The sequence below is a fragment of the Pelophylax lessonae genome, assembly GCF_965119305.1.
Source record: "Pelophylax lessonae genome assembly, chromosome: 2".
In the NCBI taxonomy this organism is placed as follows: domain Eukaryota; kingdom Metazoa; phylum Chordata; class Amphibia; order Anura; family Ranidae; genus Pelophylax; species Pelophylax lessonae.
In genome coordinates this window covers 363431222-363452607 of record NC_138769.1, presented here as the reverse complement: position 1 = coordinate 363452607, position 21386 = coordinate 363431222, and positions in this window count along the sequence as shown.

Here is a 21386-nt window from a genome sequence, read left to right as displayed (position 1 = left end):
GTCAGAGGTTTGTGCTTATTTTGTTACCATGTAATGTGATATGCGTTCATGTCAACCTTACACTTAAGTATTACCATTTCTTGGCTGATGTGTGTTCTTGCCATCTCCATCTTGAAATGTACAGTATGTCCTGTTTGTAAAGTATGTATTACATTTTTTTGTTCTTGAGCTGCACATGTCTATATTTGATAACACAGAGCTATAGTGGGCAGAAAATTAGCAACCAATCAGATATCTGTATTTATCAGTATTGTACAGTTCAACTATTGAACGTTAACATCTGGTTGTTTGCTATAGCTTACAGTGTATTATATCCCTTTGCTCTGTATTATTAAATAAGATCCTGTTGTATTGTACATGCCCTTATTAAATAAGATCCTGTTGTATTGTACATGCCCCTTATGTTTCTGTGTTGTGTTTTGTATATCCTGTTAGTAGTAAAAGCATTAACATACTGTCTGCCTATGCTTAAAATAACAGTCTTGTGTGTTTAGGGTGTAGTATGTGTTGTCTGTTCTGTTTATTTTGTTATACTGTGTGTCACGTCCCTGTTAAATGTGTCTTGTTTTTCCTTGTTAAACATACTGTATCTTGTGTGTAGATGATGCAATCAATTTGGTGCAAATACCAGATGATTTATAGTTATCCACACACTTTTTATGGTTTGCGCTTTTCCTTATGTATGCTGTGCTTATAGTTTGTATTTTCCTGCTTGTATGTTGTCTGTTTTTTGTTTGCTTCTTTGTATTTTCATGCTGTCCTTTGTGTTGTTATTAATGCCCCAATTAATTTTTTTCTGCATTCCTGCAAAAATTCAACTTTATGTATTTAGTTTGTATCTTGTGGTGGTTATGTGGTGCCAAAGACAAGTGTTGCCCTCATATCGCAAAAGTTGGTTTTGTGAAAAGCTCCACCCAAGAGGCACAAATTCACAAAGCTTTAGCACCAGTCTAAGGCCTCTTTCACATGGGTAACAGTGTTAATTCATCCCCCCAATAAGCAAAAGATAGATTTCAGAGTGGGCTGTGAAATTGAATGCAGGCATTCAGTAGACGGTATTGCCGCTTTCTGAATGTTTGATTTTTTTCGTTTACAGCCAAACAGGGATTTTGCATGGGATTACAGGATCACAGCTGTGAGCCAAATGTTTGGTTCATTGTTGTGATGTAGTTGTTTTGACTTCAACATGTGAGCTTGACAGACAGCAGGCTGTGCCGCCTGTCAAACTGGACATGCTGAGTTCAATTTGCAGTAGTTGTGAATCATATATATGAACTCCTTCAGCTGCCATGTTAGGTTTTAGGTTGGTGTAGTAAAAAATGCAGATCAACCAATTATTTTTAACACACTTGCTCCCATGTGAAAGGGAGCTAAAGGAATTACATTTGACTGTAATTGTATGCCTATTTCATGATATCATTTAAGATTTTCTTAGTGAAAAGCATAACTGTTTCAACAAAGGCAAACCATCAGTTTTGTAAGTAAAACATGCCTTTACAAATACATTCTTGGGCCCTGTGTTGAAAGGCTTTTGTTCACTTCAGACAGGTTTTGAATACCCATAAAAGTCAATAGGAATACAAAACCGCTAGAAGTAGGTCAAATGCGAGTAAAAAAGAGGCCACCTGCAGGTCAAATGCACCTGTCAATGAATTCCGAATGATCTCAGAAACATCTCAAACTGATGTCAGTCCAAAGCCTGTCAACAAAGTCATAAAACAAAAAACATTAGCCATATAAAAAATTCCAATCCACTTTGTAACCAATCAAAGGTTACTTTCATTTTCTAACTTGCACAAAGAAAAATGTTTGGTTGCTGTGATAATTAATTCAGGTTTCTTGCACCTTTGTAAAGAATCTGAACGATGGACAGTTATTGTATTTATAAACTCTAAACTCTGTTTTTGCATCTGTTCCTGGAAATGTGTATATCTTATGTAGTGTTGTTATATTTCACATGTGGAGATGGGATAATGTATATTCTACATAGAAATCTCTGGCTCCCAATGTTAGAATTAAAGTACCAGGGGGGTGTTCAGGGGACTGATGTTTGTGTCTTTGAAAAAGGTAAGAAGTTTCAGTGAGAGATAAATCACCAGATGTCTGTGTTTATGGAGGTTAGAGGTATAGGTTATTTCTTTATTAGTCTTCAAAAGTTTCAAACATTGTGATTTATTGTTCAATTATAATGCAATTTTTTCCTTAACATTGCCCATTATTCAAATTTACCTCACATTATTTTTCCTTTTTCTACTTAGTCTAATTAAATTTAAGGTATAATACTTTTGACACATGAGCTTGTAAAACTGTAATTTATGTGTGTGTTTGTATTTTATTATTTTTTTCAATGGAAGATATGCAACTTGTCCTTAGTTGGATGGCTGTAAGCAATGAATTGCCTTCATTTAGTCCTGAGATGTCAAATCTCATGTGCCAAGCCTATCACTTCAATGTTCCTCCAAATGTAAATCTGTGTAAATGATTATTTTATAAATAACTGAAAAAATAAGAATTTCTGACGCAAGAGAAGAATAAAGCAAAGTCGGGGTGTAGTTTTTCCTGCGGTTGCTGTGAGTTTTACTTTTACAGAATGAGTAATACGACATTAAGCATTTTAATCAGCCCTTGGATGTATGTCATTAGTTCCTACCAAAATTGTCTGGAAGTTGTCATAGCATGATATTTGTGGAGTATTGCAAACTTTAACAGACACCTTTGGCAGTCTAATATTTATAGGACACCTGTAAACTTGGCTGCATTATTGTCACCCCAAAATGTTTGGGCTAACATTAATCCAAAAATATTTTATCTATGAATCTGTGTGTCCTTGTGGATGTTTGAAAATTTAGCTTATTCTCTTTTTATATATTCGTTTCGCGAAAAATATCTGGTGATCCTGCCAGTCCTAATTTATCCATGTTGTAATTTCGACATTCCAGATATGGAAGCAGATCCATGCTGGTGTGGTCAGTTTGTGTATCAATCTTTCCTTCTTGGATTTACAGGATGTCATGCCAGTCCACAGTGTGCCTGTATCTCCCATAGTCAGCTTCAGCCCCCCCCCCCCAGCTCTGCTCTGCCTGACACAGCCTACATGGACATGGAATGTATTTCTCTGCTGAAGCAGATATCAAGCAATGGAAATACAGCCCCCTGTGTGTATTGTGTGATAATATTTAAAAAAAAACCAAGGCAGTTGTATTATACTATCACAATTTATAGTGCACTGAATCATTATCGCTATTATTACAGGTTGAGAGTGGTTCTAGGGGTTCAATGAGCCTCATTTTTCTCATCTGGGTCCCCAGTTGTAAATTCTCCAACTCTTGCACTACCTTAAAACCTTGCCTCAGGCCTTCCTTTATTGAATGCACCAAGACACACTATGAACACTAGTGTCTGACTACTTGCCCAGTTAAGAATTTGCTTTCTTTTCCATCTTCTACTGGAAAACTATTTTGAAATTTTTATACTAGAATAATTTTAGACTTTTTTTACAACTGCTCCATCAGCAAGAAATATCACGAATGCAGCTACAAAGAATCCCAGTCTACAATCTAACAATGGCTTCACCGCATCAAAGACATCCAGTGAATGGAAGACCTCTCTAGTTCCATCAAAGGTACTGATGTCACAAATGGTGACAAAACCCATCTATCATCTCAGATGATACCCATCTATCATCTCACAGGTCACTCTCTACCCCAACAACTCCCTCTTTCCCCCTCCCCCTTCCTCCTTTACACCCAGCTACCCATAGGCCAATTCACACTCCAGAAGCAGTGTTCCTAGCCTTCTTGTCAACTATGCATGCACAAATACCATTTAATACTGACTCTTCACTCAGCTTTGCACACCTTTAAAATGCACCCTTTCTGGTAAAATCAAGATAAATACTTGTGGAAGGGGCTACAGTCATCTCTGGATTCCTATGCTGACAATCTTGCCAGGATCTACCTCCTTTCCTTCTTTGTTTGATTGATATCAGCTCTGGGCTATCTGCTCTCCTCCTCCTCTCACATGGCACACAGCTCAAATTGATTCTCTTACAGACAGCCTCTATTTGCACACTATGTAGATATCTGATATGCTGCAGTTCTGACCTGTGAAATTTCCAGATAAAAATGGCTCTAGAGCATAGCAGTTTACAGATACAGTGCCTTGAAAAAGTATCCATACCCCTTCACTTTTTCCACATTTTGTCATGCTATAACCAAAAACGTAAATGTATTTTATTGGGATTTTATGTGATAGACCAACACAAAGTGCCATAAAACTCTGAAGTGGAAGGTGAATGGTTTTCAAAATGTATTACAAATTAATATGTGAAAGGTGTGGTGTGCATTTGTATTCAGTCTCCCTGAGTCAATACTTTTTAGAACCACCTTTCACTGCAATTACAGTGCAGTCTTTTTAGGTATGTATCCGCTCCCCCCGCAAGATGCCAAGTGTGGTAGCAAACAAGCAGAGCTTCCCTTTTGAGTGGAGCTCCACTTTAAGGATAAATGTTAATTCCCTAGTACGTCCAGACCAAGAAGAAAACACTCTCATGAAAAAAATCTGTAAAAAAAGGTAAAAAATTATTTCAGATTAGGAGGAACTATTGGTCAAGTGAGCCTGAAGCACCTTAATGTAAGAAGCCATCAAGGTCATTTCCAGATAATTACAGTGCCTTGAAAAAGTATTCATTCCCCTTGAAATTTTTGTCATTTTGTCATGTTACATCAAATGTAAATGTATTTTCATGGGATTTTATATGACAGACCAACACAAAGTGGCACATAATTGTGAAGTGGAAGGAACCAGCCATGTCTGTACCACGTATGTATTTTCCACTATGCACAGGAATAGAACAATGCCTGAACTTGTTTACTATTCAGGCATGTGCCTGTTCAGTAGGTCTAGCCACATCTCCCAGTAGAGGAGGGACAGAAAGTGGGGGTGGATTGCTGAAGTTGTAAACAGCAAATGGACTGTTACAGGAACCTACATGACAGCTGAAGTGCCTCTGCTTATGGTAATATACATTTTTAACCAATCCCATACTTCTCTTTTAAGTCTAAATTTTCCAACCATAAAGAAAGAAGCCTGTTTAGGAACATCAACCTTGCACCCCCTTACAGACATATCTCACACTCCTGGTTTAGATCTTTGGCATAGTTTGACCCTTCAGTTTCTAATGGAAACAAGAAAACCTATATGCATGCCTGCCTGCATAGGAGAATTTACCATTCAAACTTCCACCAATGACCCACTAAACAAAGGTATTTATCAAACTTAGTGCTGCTCCCCTTTCTTTGAAGTAATGCAATCCTGCTCTTGAAATAATTGTTTTTTTTAAGTAGCTTTAATTAGAGTTTGATAAATGATAACAGATTAAGAAAAGGCAAAGTATATTAGATTTTTCGATTGCAAGTGGTTAGCTGTAAGATCATGAAACCTAAAGTGTAACAAGTAAAAGAACAAAATATAAAAATAAAAAGTATAACTGTATATATTGTTGAGGTTGTGTCATGACATACACCATACCTGCTCAAGACACATAATGGTTGTATACTAGAACAGATATACAGTAAGATATAGCAGTATTGCAGACTTGGGTGTTATACAGATATGATTTATGGATGTCAGATTCTGTTAAAATTATTATTCTTATCAGAGCAGATAACATTGTTTTTTCACAAAACAAGAAATAATTAACACTTTAATTTTTTCAGATTTGACAGAATAGGGGACTTTTATTTATGAATTCATGCAGCCATGGCCACAGAGTGAAATAACTCATGTGCAAAATTTCAGACACCGAGAAATTTGTTTCCTAACAAGAAAACAGATGGCTGTCTGGTTAAAGTTTATTTGGGAAAATCTATTTCAATAAATTAAGAATCAAAGACCAAAAGCTAGATACAAAGGGCATCTACACCAGATGTGATGTGTGGAGCCCCTGTGAAAACATAAGGGGTAGCAGAACTAATAATACATGTAAATTAGTAAATATTTTGGAGCTAAGCTCTTCGTAGTAGATCACCCTCAGGAAGCTTAATAGGTAGTAGACTTAACAGTAGGAATGAGCTGATGGTCTGGTGTGAACTTTGGCTGTACTTTTGCCTGCTTGGCACCCTGTTCGGGGGTAAACAGGCATCATATATTTCTACCACTTCTAAAAATGACAGTTTCCCACTGTCAGTGATTTCAAAGGAAGCATTCCTAGCAACTGCTGATGTCACAGGCACATTACTTCCCCAGCCAAGTAAGCAAAGATGTGGGGATAATAGTGACATCACTGCTCAAATATAGTCCCTGGTTAATGATGTCAATCCTATCCCCTCCACTTCCCATATATTGCATTCGACTATGAGTACTATTGGGATTGGTCACGTGGGGCAGGTCCGTTGGGTTTTAAATTACTGTGAATTGGTGGGCGGTGGCATTTAGCAATGGATTTACAATAAGGGACTTTTTTTGTCATCTCTAGGTTTTTAATAAAGGACTTGTCAAATGTTTGGGTGTCTTTATTTTTAGGTTACACTTTTTTTGTGAATGAGTAGAGGCACTTTGTACCCCTTACTCATTTACGTGTGTGTGTGTGTGTGTGTGTGTGTGTGGGGGGGGGGGGGGGGGTTGGTATGAATTGTGGGGGAGACCCTACACAAATTTTTTTTAATTTTAGGTATAGGATGTGCTATAGCAAAAATGACATTTACAAAGAAAAAAAAGAGGATTTCCATCTAGGAGGCAGATTCTAATTCGGCAGTCTGTGCAACTCTAATTAACTTTACCAATGTTTTTGGGTTAGGACCCCAGGGCAGTATGGAATTGCTGAACATGTATGACATGCATGACTTTCAAAGAATTTCTCGGTTGTCTACCAGACCAGAAAGATGCACTCATGGCAGTTTAACAGAATGGGAAATTCGTTGAATGATCAGATAGTAATCGTAACTTGCAGTTAACTAAACAAGTGCAAAATTAGAAGCAAAATTTCAACACAGGTTCAGAATAATAAAAGCTACACAAACATGGACTCCTCACAGCAATGTCTCGGTGACCCAGTCAGGGTAATGTGTGGCTACTTAACATAGTCTTTGTATGACTCTATAACACCAGAGCGTCAAGCTAAAAATCACTACTTCAGTTAAATTGTACAGAACATAGCTGCTTGTGAGTATCCACATAGACAGTGACTCTCACAATGAAGTCGTAGGGTAGTTCTGATAACACAGGTGAATAGCTGGAGGAATCCAAGGTCCAATCATAGGATGTCACTACACTGGAACTGAAGCCCTTTATCAGCAATGGGAGAGGAGATCCTCACAAATACTGGGTCTTTTGAAGAAGCTGAGTGCTTTTACTACCCAGCCCAACTGCCCATATGTTGGTTCTGGCTGCAGATTGCTCGCTAAGCTACCTATGCCTCATTAGATATGGCTTCTTTGAATTGCTAAGGGAGGGAAGCAGAGAAACTTATCCAGGGCGAGAGAAACCTTATCCAGGAACGAAGGAAGTTGTGGGAAAAGTAGTTTAAGGGGCCTGCACCTACATCAGAATTGTTTAACATGGGCTATGTCCACATCATACAGAGACACGAAAATTTTAATTTCCTTAAATTTTCCATTTGATCGTTGATTACTAGTTTGTAGGTTTATTTACAGAAGACTGACTGTGAGATATCTACCCAGTTTACAGATTTTTTTAAACAAATTTGTTGTATTGGAGTTTTAGAAAGAGATTATACATAGACCAAGTGACTTAGCTCACACAGGGCCATGCCACCTGATTGTTCAACAAGACACATGAAAACAAAACAAACACACAAAAAAACAAACAAACAACAAAGTACAATAAAACGTGTGTGGCTCCTGTTATGAAATGGATAATGACAGAGGTAAGAGAACTTGCCCATTCATGGTCCAGTCCCTATTAGGAGCAAGTAGTAAGAAAAGGCAGATGTCCCCTTATCTTCACAGCAGAGGACCATCAGAAAGGCAGATGTCCCCTTATCTTCACAGCAGCGGACCATCAGAATAAGTAAGGAATTAGGCATTACTGCCATAGAGGCATCCTCAAGCCACCTTGCCCAAACTTTTGTGAACGTCTTGGGGCTATCTCTATTAAAGCAGGTACTATCTATCTACAGGTAAATTTGAACCCCCTAGTTGCTTGCAATATTGGATAGAAGGAGGAGCTGACTTTTCCCAACTCATGGTGATGGCCCTCCTGGCGCATAGCTGCACTATTTAAGGAATATTAAACATGAAATTAAGTAACAATAAGGAGAAATAAGTAATAATTAGATGAAATAAGTATTTACACCAAAGTGAAACACACAATAGGTGATGCTAGCCCAATATACATTTGTAAACATTAGAAGTAAGTTAGCAAATAATCTGTAGCTAATTCAAATCAGAAATACATGTTAATAACCAAGTATGTATGAATCAATTCAGGGATTCTAAATTTCAGGAAATAATCCATGCAAGCATTCCTGTCGAACTGGCCAAAATTGTGGCCCTGAAAGCACCCCCTGCCTCAACAAATTCCGACTGGTCAGGGGTGTCACAAGGGGGGTGCGGACTGCACCAGGGTGTCCACCGGGGGGAGGGTGACACCACTCTGCCTCTGCCCAAGCTCCCGATCATTCTCTTCTCCCTCTCATCTACGTGAGCAGGCTGGCATCGCATCGCCGCTAAGCCGCATAATGTGATGTGTACTCAGTGGCGGCTGGTGCGTTGGGGGAAGAGAGGGGCCGCCCCCCTCATCCATGCGTCCGGCCCCCTAACCTACATGCGGGGCGCCGGACGTTCAATGGGTTTTTTTTCTGAGTCACCTGATTAGAGCCAGAGGCTCTAATAGGCTTCCGAAAAGGGTGGACCTGGGACACAGAGCAGTGCGCCCCGAGCCCACCCACTGTGTGACAATAGCGAATCAAAATTCGCTATTGTCACACGAATCTTCCTCCTGGCCATTCAGGAAGCGGGTCCAAGACCCGCCGAGGACTCATTGGGCGAGGAGGAGGCGGGAGGACTCGAGGAGACGCCGGGGGACTGAGGAGAAGCCGCCGCTGCAGGTAAGTGCACTGGCCTGGGGGGGGGGGGCACGGCACGCTGGTCACTCTACATTGAAAGGGGGCACGATGATCTCTCTGCATTGAAAGGGGGCACGATGATCTCTCTGCATTGAAGGGGGCACGCTGATCTCTCTGCATTGAATGGGGGCACGCTGATCTCTGCATTGAAGGGGGCACATTGATCTCTCTGCATTGAATGGGGGCACGCTGATCTCTCTGCATTGAAGGGGGCACGCTGATCTCTCTGCATTGAAGGGGGCACACTGATCTCTCTGCATTGAATGGGGGCATGCTGATCTCTCTGCATTGAATGGGGGCACACTGATCTCTCTGCATTGAATGGGGGCACCCTGATCTCTCTGCATTGAATGGGGGCACGCTGATCTCTCTGCATTGAATGGGGGGCACGCTGATCTCTCTGCATTGAAGGTAGCACGCTGATCTCTCTGCATTGAAAGGGGGCACGCTGATCTCTCTGCATTGAATAAGGGCATACTGATCTCTCTGCATTGAAGGGGGAACACTGATCTCTCTGCATTGAAGGGGGCACACTGATCTCTCTGCATTGAAGGTGGCACACTGATCTCTCTGCATTGAATGGGGGCACGCTGATCTCTCTGCATTGAATGGGGGGCACGCTGATCTCTCTGCATTGAAGGTAGCACGCTGATCTCTCTGCATTGAATGGGGGCACACTGATCTCTCTGCATTGAAGGGGGCACGCTGATCTCTCTGCATTGAAGGGGGCACACTGATCTCTCTGCATTGAATGGGGGCACGCTGATCTCTCTGCATTGATTGGGGGCACGCTGATCTCTCTGCATTGAATGGGGGCACACTGATCTCTCTGCATTGAATGTGGGCACCCTGATCTCTCTGCATTGAAGGGGGCATGCTGATCTCTCTGCATTGAATGGGGGCATGCTGATATCTCTGCATTGAAGGGGGCACGCTGATCTCTCTGCATTGAAAGGGGGCACGCTGATCTCTCTGCATTGAATAAGGGCATACTGATCTCTCTGCATTGAAGGGGGCACACTGATCTCTCTGCATTGAAGGTGGCACACTAATCTCTCTGCATTGAATGGGGGCACGCTGATCTCTCTGCATTGAATGGGGGCACGCTGATCTCTCTGCATTGAAGTGGGCACGCTGATCTCTCTGCATTGAAAGGGGGCACGCTGGTCTCTCTGCATTAAAGGGGGCACGCTGATCTCTCTGCATTGAAGGGGGCAAACTGATCTCTCTGCATTGAATGGGGGCACGCTGAACTCTCTGCATTGAATGGGGGCATGCTGATCTCTCTGCATTGAATGGGGGCACGCTGATCTCTCTGCATTGAATGGGGGCACGCTGATCTCTCTGCATTGAAGGGGGCACGCTGATCTCTCTGCATTGAAAGGGGGCACGCTGATCTCTCTGCATTGAATAAGGGCACACTGATCTCTCTGCATTGAAGGGGGCACACTGATCTCTCTGCATTGAAAAGGGCACACTGATCTCTCTGCATTGAATGGGGGCACGCTGATCTTTCTGCATTGAATGGGGGCACGCTGATCTCTCTGCATTGAATGGGGGCACGCTGATCTCTGCATTAAATGGGAGCACGCTGATCTCTCTGCATTGAAGGGGGGGCACGCTGATCTCTCTGCATTGAATGGGGGCATGCTGATCTCTCTGCATTGAATTGGGCACGCTGATCTCTCTGCATTGAAGGGGCCACACTGATCTCTCTGCATTGAAGGGGGCACGCTGATCATTCTGCATTGAATGGGGGCACGCTGATCTCTCTGCAATGAATGGGGACACATTGATCTCCCTGCATTGAATGGGGGCACACTGATCTCCCTGCATTGAATGGGGGCACGCTGATCTCTCTGCATTGAATGGGGGCACGCTGATCGCTCTGCATTGAATAGGGGCACACGGATCTCCCTGCATTGAATGACGGCACACTGATATCTCTGCATTGAAGAGGGCACACTGATCTCTCTGCATTGAAGGGGGCACACTGATCTCTCTGCATTGAAAGGGGGCACGTTGGTCTGTCTGCATTGAAAGGGGGCACACTGATCTCTCTGTATTGAAGGGGGCACACTTATCTCTCTGCATTGAATGGAGGCACACTGATCTCTCTGCATTGAATGGGGGTACGCTGAACTCTCTGCATTAAATGGGGGTACGCTGATCTCTCTGCATTGAATGGGGGCACACTGATCTCTCTGCATTGAATGGGGGCACGCTGATCTCTCTGCATTGAATAGGGGCACGCTGATTTATCTGTATTGAATGGGGGTATGCTGATCTCTCTGCATTGAATGGGGGTACGCTGATCTGTCTGTATTAAATGGGGGCACGCTGATCTCTCTGCATTTAATGGGGGCATGCTGATCTCTCTGCATTGAATGGGGGCACACTGATCTCTCTGCATTGAATGGGGGCACGCTGATCTCTCTGCATTGAAGGGGGCACACTGATCTCTCTGCATTGAAAGGGGGCATATATATATATATATATATATATATATATATATATATATATATATATATATATATACAGTGGGTACAGAAAGTATTCAGACCCCCTTAAATTTTTCACTCTTTGTTATATTGCAGCCATTTGCTAAAATCATTTAAGTTCATTCTTCTTCCTCATGAATGTACACATAGCACCCCATACTGACAGAAAAACACAGAATTGTTGACATTGTTGCAGATTTATTAAAAAAGAAAAACTGAAATATCACATGGTCCTAAGTATTCAGACCCTTTGCTGTGACACTCATATATTTAACTCAGGTGCTTTCCATTTCTTCTGATCATCCTTGAGATGGTTCTACACCTTCATTTGAGTCCAGCTGTGTTTGATTATACTGATTGGACTTGATTAGGAAAGCCACACACCTGTCTATATAAGACCTTCCAGATCACAATGCATGTCAGAGCAAATGAGAATCATGAGGTCAAAGGAACTGCCTGAAGAGCTCAGAGACAGAATTGTGGCAAGGCACAGATCTGGCCAAGGTTACAAAAAGTTTCCTGCTGCACTTAAGGTTCCTAAGAGCACAGTGGCCTCCATAATCCTCAAATGGAAGACGTTTGGGACGACCAGAACCCTTCCTAGAGCTGGCCGTCCGGCCAAACTGAGCTATCGGTGGAGAAGAGCCTTGGTGAGAGAGGTAAAGAAGAACCCAAAGATCACTGTGGCTGAGCTCCAGAGATGCAGTCAGGAGATGGGAGAAAGTTGTAGAAAGTCAACCATCACTGCAGCCCTCCACCAGTCGGGCTTTATGGCAGAGTGGCCCGACGGAAGCCTCTCCTTAGTGTAAGACACATGAAAGCCCGCATCGAGTTTGCTAAAAAACACCTGAAGGACTCCAAGATGGTGAGAAATAAGATTCTCTGGTCTGATGAGACCAAAATAGAACTTTTTGGCCTTAATTCTAAGCGGTATGTGTGGAGAAAACCAGGCACTGCTCATCACCGGTCCAATACAGTCCCAACAGTGAAGCATGGTGGTGGCAGCATCATGCTGTGGGGGTGTTTTTCAGCTGCAGGGACAGGACGACTGGTTGCAATCGAGGGAAAGATGAATGCGGCCAAGTACAGGGATATCCTGGACAAAAACCTTCTCCAGAGTGCTCTGGACTTCAGACTGGGCCGAAGGTTTACCTTCCAACAAGACAATGACCCTAAGCACACAGCTAAAATAACGAAGGAGTGGCTTCACAACAACTCCGTGACTGTTCTTGAATGGCCCAGCCAGAGCCCTGACTTAAACCCAATTGAGCATCTCTGGAGAGACCTAAAAATGGCTGTCCACCAACGTTTACCATCCAACCTTACAGAACTGGAGAGGATCTGCAAGGAGGAATGGCAGAGGATCCCCAAATCCAGGTTGTGAAAGACTTGTTGCATCTTTCCCAAAAAGACTCCTGGCTGTATTAGATCAAAAGGGGGCTTCTACTAAATACTGAGCAAAGGGTCTGAATACTTAGGACCATGAGATATTTCAGTTTTTCTTTTTTAATAAATCTGCAACAATGTCAACAATTCTGTGTTTTTCTGTCAGTATGGGGTGCTATGTGTACATTCATGAGGAAGAAGAATGAACTTAAATGATTTTAGCAAATGGCTGAAATATAACAAAGAGTGAAAAATTTAAGGGGGTCTGAATACTTTCCGTACCCACTGTATATATATATATATATATATATATACACAGTACACACACACATATATTATTATTTTTTAAATCCTTCCATTTAAATAAGTAAATAAATATATAGCAGTAGTGTTTAACATGCTGCCGATTTTTTTTTTAAATCCTTTCATCTAAATACATCAATAACTATATAGCAGTAGTGTTAAACATGCTTGCTGCCGAAGATATATATATATATATATATATATATATATATATAAGTTCCAAATGTCAGGCGCAACATCTTGCCGAAAACTCCAACTATATACAGCAGCTCCAAATGTCGGGCGCATGTGCAGTTGCGTTAAAACATCTTGCCGAACATCTTGTGCTCCACTGTGCACGGGCATTGACTCGCGGCCAGGGCATTGCATTGACTCACGGCGGAAGAGACGGGGGTGGTTGGAGTTTTTGGCAAGTTGAAACTTTCGGGAGTACACCGGCGCCCGCATGTAGATTACGGGGCCGGACGCATGGATGGGGGGGGGGGCAGCGCCCCTGTGCCCCCAACGCACCAGCCGCCACTGAGTACACATCACATTATGCGGCTCCGCGGCGATGCCATGCCGGCCTGCCCGCATAGATGAGAGGGAGAAGAGAAGGATCGGGAGCTTGGGCAGAGGCAGAGCGGTGTCACCCTCCCCCTGGTGGACACCCTGGTGCGGTCCGCACCCCCCTTGTGACGCCCCTGTAGATAGCAATGTAAACCATGGATTGAAACATCATTAGTTCATCATGAGCAGTAGCAGCACCGATAGCTAGTAGACAATGTCAGCTTGTTAGAGCAGCATGGGCAGAAGAAAGCAGCAGCAGGCAAACAGCAGAAAGGGATATGCATCAGAAAATGAACATATGAATAAGTAAGCAGAGTGCGGCACTGATGGACATGGAAGACTTAGCAGGGTGATCACCAGAGATGTATAGTAACTAAGTAAAACTACTTCACTACTGTACTTAAGTACCGAAAGGCGGTATCTGTACTTTCCTGGAGTAGAATTTTTTTCTCCTACTTCCACTTTTACTTCACTACATTTTTTCAATGATTTCAATACTTCTACTCTGATATTTTTTTTTTGTGCTGCATAGTTACTTGTTACAATTATAAAAATTACCACTGCCAGAACAGTAGATGGCAGGTTTTATGAAGCTCAAACCATGCGTATTATCAGCGCATACGAAAATAAAAGCTACTGTATGTATAAATAAAAGCTGCATTTGAAATAATAAAAAACAATATGATGTTCAAACTTTTGACTTCTTTCTTTAATAACTACATAACACAGTACTTGTACTTTTACTTTCAGTACTTGAGTAGCAATTTTTTTTTCAAAACTACTGGTACTTTTACTTTCAGTACTTGAGTAGCAATTTTTTTTAAAAAACTACTTGCGATACTTAAGTACAAAAAATGTTGAATACTTTAGTACTTCTACTCAAGTCACTTTTTGATCGAGCACTTCCACTTCTACTCAAGTCACTTTTTGATCGAGCACTTGTACTTTTACTCAAGTATGGGTTTCGAGTACTTTATACAACTCTGGTGATCATACAGCTTAGAGAGCTAAAGTTCATAACATGATAGTCTGGATTCAAAGTCTGCACTTTATGGGATAACCCAGTAATCTAGGTATGGAAGACCAATTCTATGGCTCAACAAATAGAGAAAATCACAGCAAACTCAAACCTGATTCCTGGTCCCCAGTATATCCGTATATGTTTTTCCTTCACATGCCTTCAGTGTGTGGCTGCTATCTCAATCTGAGTATGCTGTGACTGCAGTCCTGCTATGCCTTATAGGCTCTGCCTGCCGGTGACCAAATGCTGAGTGTGCGGTCACCGATCAGCCCTGCAGCTACTCCCGTAGCATAATACAAAGCATAATACACTCTAAATCCAGTCAGTCATTTTTATTGAATGCAGTTATGCACCGAATGTCCAAAAGAGGGGCCATTTTTAAGACTTCCTACACAGAAACAAAAAGAAAAATAAGAAGAAGATGAAAAAAGCAGAAGGAATGCACAAAGAGAATTGAAAGGTACAGCACCTATAAAACACTCAATTATTATCTCACATAGCTCTTGATGCAGTGTTAGTCCAAAAAGACCTGTAGGAGCCCCACACTGAAGACATGAGAAGGAAGGATACATGAATATACTGGGGACCAGGAATCAGGTTTGAGTTTGCTGTGATTTTCTCCATTTGTTGGGCCATAGGATCGGCCTTCCACACCTGGATTACTGGGTTATCCCATGAAGTGCAGACTCTGAATCCAGACTATCATGCTATGAACACTAGCTCTCTAAGCTGTATGGTCACCTTGCTGAATCTTCCGTACTCTGTCTATCAGTGCCGCACTCCGCTGACTTATTCATATGTTCATTTTCTTAAGCATATCCCTTTCTGCTGTTTGCCTGCTGCTGCTTTCTTCTGCCCATGCTGCTCTAACAAGCTGACACTGTCTACTACTGTAGCTATCTGTGCTGCTACTGCTCATAATGAACGAATGATATTTCAATCCATGGTTTACATTTGTAACGTTCATGCGTTTTTGTTAGTGGATGGATTTACAGCTGCAGAATTATTACACTCAGTAGCCTTGTAGAGATTCTGTTGAACAAACATATCCAACTCTCAGGACTTCATCACCGTGCACAGCCTGTTATATACCATATATATACTTAATTAGATGTTTAATGGAGGGATAGAATATATGAGGATGTATAGATGAGAGACAGGCTATTGTATGGTGAGCACTAGAAGTAGTATTAGGAGAGTTGCAGGTGATGGTAAAGAAGATAGGTTCTGATGTCAAGTATAGTGCAGATGGTAAGAGGACACAGATGGAGTATACTTAGACAGAGTAACCTAGTGCAAGGATAGTTGAAGGTAGTCCCAAGAGCTAACAGTCTATGCAGATGATAGTGAATAGATAGATACAGATAGTCTTGGTAATTGCAGTAGATGACAGTAGGAGATTGGTTAGTAAGAATCCCCTGTGGGGTACTTATCACTTAGATAGGTTAGTAGTAACAGTGTCCATTAGAGAGAGGTGATCCCGTAGCGAGATACGGATCACCAGCGAGGTTCCGGCTTCAGTTCAGCAAGGGAAAATGTCAGCAGCTCCGACTTCACAGGAGTAGGTGCGGTGAACATGTGGTTTGAACGAGCGATGAGTGAGAGCAAGCCGGCGATTGAAATAGCCGCTCATAGCGGCGCTCGGCAATGATGTCATCCGGTCTTAAAGGTATATGCGTCTCTTGTTACACAAGATGGGACGCAGTTAGCAGAGGAGAAATATGGAAACAAGGGTACCAGAGGTACCAGAACATTACAACATTGCTGTCTACAGATGGTGTTACATTGATTTCTGTTATATCTTCTCCACTGCCGTTTACCTGCCACTTCATGCTACAGCTGCTGTGCTAGTTCCATGATTTTACTATTGCTTTACACCTGATGGACACCTGCTGATCAACAGCCGAGTTCATTGATAGACATTCACATTACTGCGCTCTGTTGAACATTTGTTCAACTATATGCACCTAGCAGATCTTAGTGTCAATGCTATATTATATTCTGGCATGCGTCTGCTGACTCAGATTAATGCTGCAGCATCTCTAGAATATTTGATCGCCTCATATTCCTTTAAGCAACACATTTGATTGGGATATTTTTCTATATTTGCTGCACCATTTAAGGAGTCTGATAGGTGAACTCCATGCACTTTATACTAGTTAATTACTTGTAGCATTACTAGAAAATATGACTTGATTCATTGTGTATGTGAGCGTGTGGCGTCTGGTGCACTGTGTGTTTTTTTTTTTCTTTTAAGACAACGTTGTCTTTTTAATTGGTGATGGTGGGTAGGTCCTTAGCCTTGTATTTTTTATATGGTAGATTCCAAATATGTTGTATTCACCATAAAATGTGTTACTTTTTGCTACATGGTCTGTAGTGTATAATCAATTATTTTGTAATCATTCCCCGGTGGCTCATCCAATATGGTCCTTTAGGGTACTCTTCTTGTTTACCTATTTTTGTTATATTTTCTAGTGAATCCTAATGTTTTGAATATTAGTAATAAATTGCAATACACATAAATGGTCCAATAACAACCAGGAGGCAATTGTCCACTGCACTGTCAGGAGAATAGGAAATTTAAGAAACCCACTGCTGTTAGGACTTAGTGATGTTGCTAATATCGATTAGCTCTGCAATGCTAAAGCCCTGTACATACAATCAGATTATCGTACAAACAATAACGCTTTCAAATTGATCGTATGATAATCTGATCGTTAGTACATAGCTGTCCGCTGAAATTTTCCAAAGGGACAAACTCGAAAGTTTTTTCATTTAATCAGCACAGTTTGTGTCCAAAAATACAATACAAATACACTATAACCTATTGCATAGCTTCCAAATTTTTATTCTGTTGTACGAGATTTTTTGTATTTTAGTAAACTATATATTTTCGATATGGAGATTAGCATCCAAAAAAAAAATGGACGATCATTCGTCCTATAATACCATTGTGTGTACTAGGCTTAATGCAGTATTCTTGCACGTTTGCACAGTGCCACGAATTGTATGCAGATTGATTTTAGTAATAGTTAAAGATAGTTTCCCACACACCTGTCCAAGTGACTATATAGTATAGGAAAGTACACAAGGGTGCTAAACTAAGTTCAGGGGCCATCCCACCAACCCCATAATTCACAATAAATATAACATAAATGAAGGAAGCACACCCACACAAAATAAGTACTGTGTTATACAAATGAAATGAAAGATAACAAATATAAACATGGTTTTGTATTCATAGATAAGCAGTAAAACATAGAATACAGATGGGCAGCAGAGAGTGCATAAGGTACAGGACTATACCAAAATAGAACATACCAAATATAATTGACCAAGGAAAAAATTCAACAGGCAGTATGACAAAAATTAGGTCATTAATGTGCAACATTTTGGGGTGCTAAGACCCCTTTCTTAAGGAAGACCTAAACTTTCCTTAACGAAATGCCATGTACACCCACAGCCTTTAAAATAGCTGCCAACTCCTCCAGGCTGGCACCTAATGAGTAATTTCCAGCTGAAGTGACATCATTCTGTATAGGAACCATAACTGTTATTCCAAGACATCACTTTTGGTAAACCTGCAGTCCCAGCTTGCACTTACTGCACAGTAAAGCAGCCTGAGTTCACAGCTACCAACCCAAAAATGACAGAATGATGCAGGCACATGTGAACTACTGGTACACCAGGAAAGAATACGACACAATGGCATAGATACCCAGAGCAGATGTTCTCAACAGGTCATGTGGGGAACAATAAAAAGTACAATATAATTACTATAGATACACAATATACCAATATATATATATATATATATATATATATATATATATATATATATACACACATAGGAGGCGGTGTCAAGAAATTTCAAGACTAATTTTGTAACATGCCAACAGATGGCAGCACAAGGCTGCATGCACAGTTAAAGGGAGCACCGACCTTCATAAGTCAGTGTGCCAAAAGAAATTGTCCTATGTACGTCAGGAGCTGTGCAACTGGTGCTATTCTGACATGCGTTACCACATCTGCTATAAAATAACGAAAACAGCACCTACAGTATACAATAGTCATAAAAAGTCAACTATACGCATCAAAAGACATCAGACATTCTGACCAAATGGTTTTAAAAAAAAAAAAATATTTGCACTCCATTTATACCTTTTACGTAAAGGGTGTTGAGTTTCTAAATCCAGTGGTGTTCTTATTGTAACAGTCTCCCTTTTCTGGGCATACTCCTTCAATGAAAGTGAACCGAAGCTGTGATATGTTATAGTGCCCATGATGCCAATACCCACCAATCAGATAAAAATTGGCATTATATAAGCTCTGGTAAAATGGTGGCACGAGGCTTCCTAAAGACACTATCTTGGTGAATAATGTTAAAGTGCATGTTACCATAATTTCTGGGTAATACGTGACGTCACATCTGGTGCTCATTTCCAGTGATTGGAACACACGCCAACCCATGCAAGCGGAGTAGACTTCCAAAAAATTAAGCTGTTTGAATTGGTGCCGGTCTAAAGACACCATTGCATGTGAATGAGCTGTACTTATGTTTATGGCAAAGGTTTTAAATACTGCACAATAATATAATTATATCTAGCATTCTTCTCAGTTTGTGGCTGAGTATGGCGAAAGTGGGAATTGCTGTTGTAAAGTAAACGGAGATTATCAGACCTACTCTGGATGAAAATTTATTGGGATTAAGCGTTTTGGCCTTCCTTAATTGGGGGTCAATGCTTGTGGTGAGTGAGCATTTTATAAGCACACATGGTGGAGTTTAAGGTTGAAGAACTAAGAAGTGCATTTGAGGTTTCAACATTCTGTGGTGTTAGAAATGATTTTTGACACTTGGATTCTTCTGCTTTTTTTCTCTTTATATGTGCACAATAGTCTATGGACTTTTATATATTGTATTGAATCATTGCCTTGTATAGTAGTGCTGGAACTTTGTTTATATATTTTGTGATGCATTATGAGTTTCTTCTGTGAAATGCTGGGCAATGGGTGAGGTGAATTCAAAATTGTGGATATCATTACAGTGATGACTAATTCTACAAATCTCTTGGGTAGTCTGGCTGACATACCCTAGTCCACAAGGACATTTAGGAAGGTTGACATAAAATGATGTACGAAAATTATAGTATTATCTAATATCAATTTCTGACCACGACTGGGGGGGGTAAAGGTATTGTGCAGTTACACTGTGCTTCATGCTCCCATGGGTAAATGTCCTTGAGAGGTTAAAAGGAAATAGGCCAATTGCCTGATCTAGATTGACATTTGTAATCAGCATGAACCAGTTGATTGTGCAAGGCAGGGTCACAGAAGGGGCGGGTAGAGTGTTGTGGCTAAACAGCACTGGCCAGTGTTTGTGTATAACAGGATAAAGAAATCAAGAACTTTTGGAGATAGTGAGTGTGACAGAAATACTTTTTTGAATACTTTTTTTTATAATTCATTTAATGATACCTTTAGCAGATTGATAGGGGTGTTTATCTCTTCCATAATGGAGGATAAAAGGATTATTAGGTGATCTGCAGGAAACCTAGTTGTCAGACAACTAATGTTGTATCTCATCATAATAGGTAGACTTGTTCAAAATTACAATAGAACCACCCCTATCTGCTGATTTATTAAACAAGGTACTGTCATTATATATAGCCTGAGAGGCTTCCCACTCAAGCCTCATTGATGTTCAAAAGGCAATTCTCCATGGATACATTTGACCAACTGATGATCAGTTTTATACCCCGTTCAACCTGCTTAATAAAATTTTCAACAGTATGGAATTTGGTGTGGTCTACTTATCTTTCTTTCTATATTGAGTCATATTCTTACCAGAATCCTGGTCAAAGTGTTGGCATGAGTCTGGGTATCTGTAAAGGAAAAGTGATGTGAAGTATCCAAAAAAAAGTGTAACAAAAGTGGGCAAAGCTTAAACACTTGTTGGGTAACTTATTCTCAAGATTTGTAATGGTTCTGGAGGCATGATTAACCATCAGGTTTAGTGTCTGTGTCTTGCTACTGCTCCTGGTGGAGCTGCTGATTGGTGTGTTTAAATTGGCCCATCCCTGTGTTTCTTTCCTTCCTTTTACTTTCCATTAAAGACTAATGAAGTGGACACTAAACGATCTTCTGTTTTAGATTGTGAGTTTGATTGGCCTTGTGCCCTTAGCTGTCGCTGTCTTCATCTATACTCTCTCCAAGTGTAAATTCTATTTTATTGGTAGTCTGCTGCATCTCTCTAATTTGCATTTACCTGCTAGGATATACTTTCTATAATTTTCTAAAGTTTTTTTCCAATGTCTAACTATAGGAGCTGTAGTCAGAGGATAGTCAGAGGATATAGAGAGTGATTCAATACTTTCCTTAAGGGTGTGTGTCATTATGTAAAGGTTGCATTTATTCTTCTTCTTCTTCCTATTATTATGTATTTTGAACCAGCCCATGCAAAAGAGTTTGCTATATTGATGGATGCCTAATATTCAGTTGTAGACTAAGGTTCCTTTAGCTTTAAGGTACTCAACAAGTG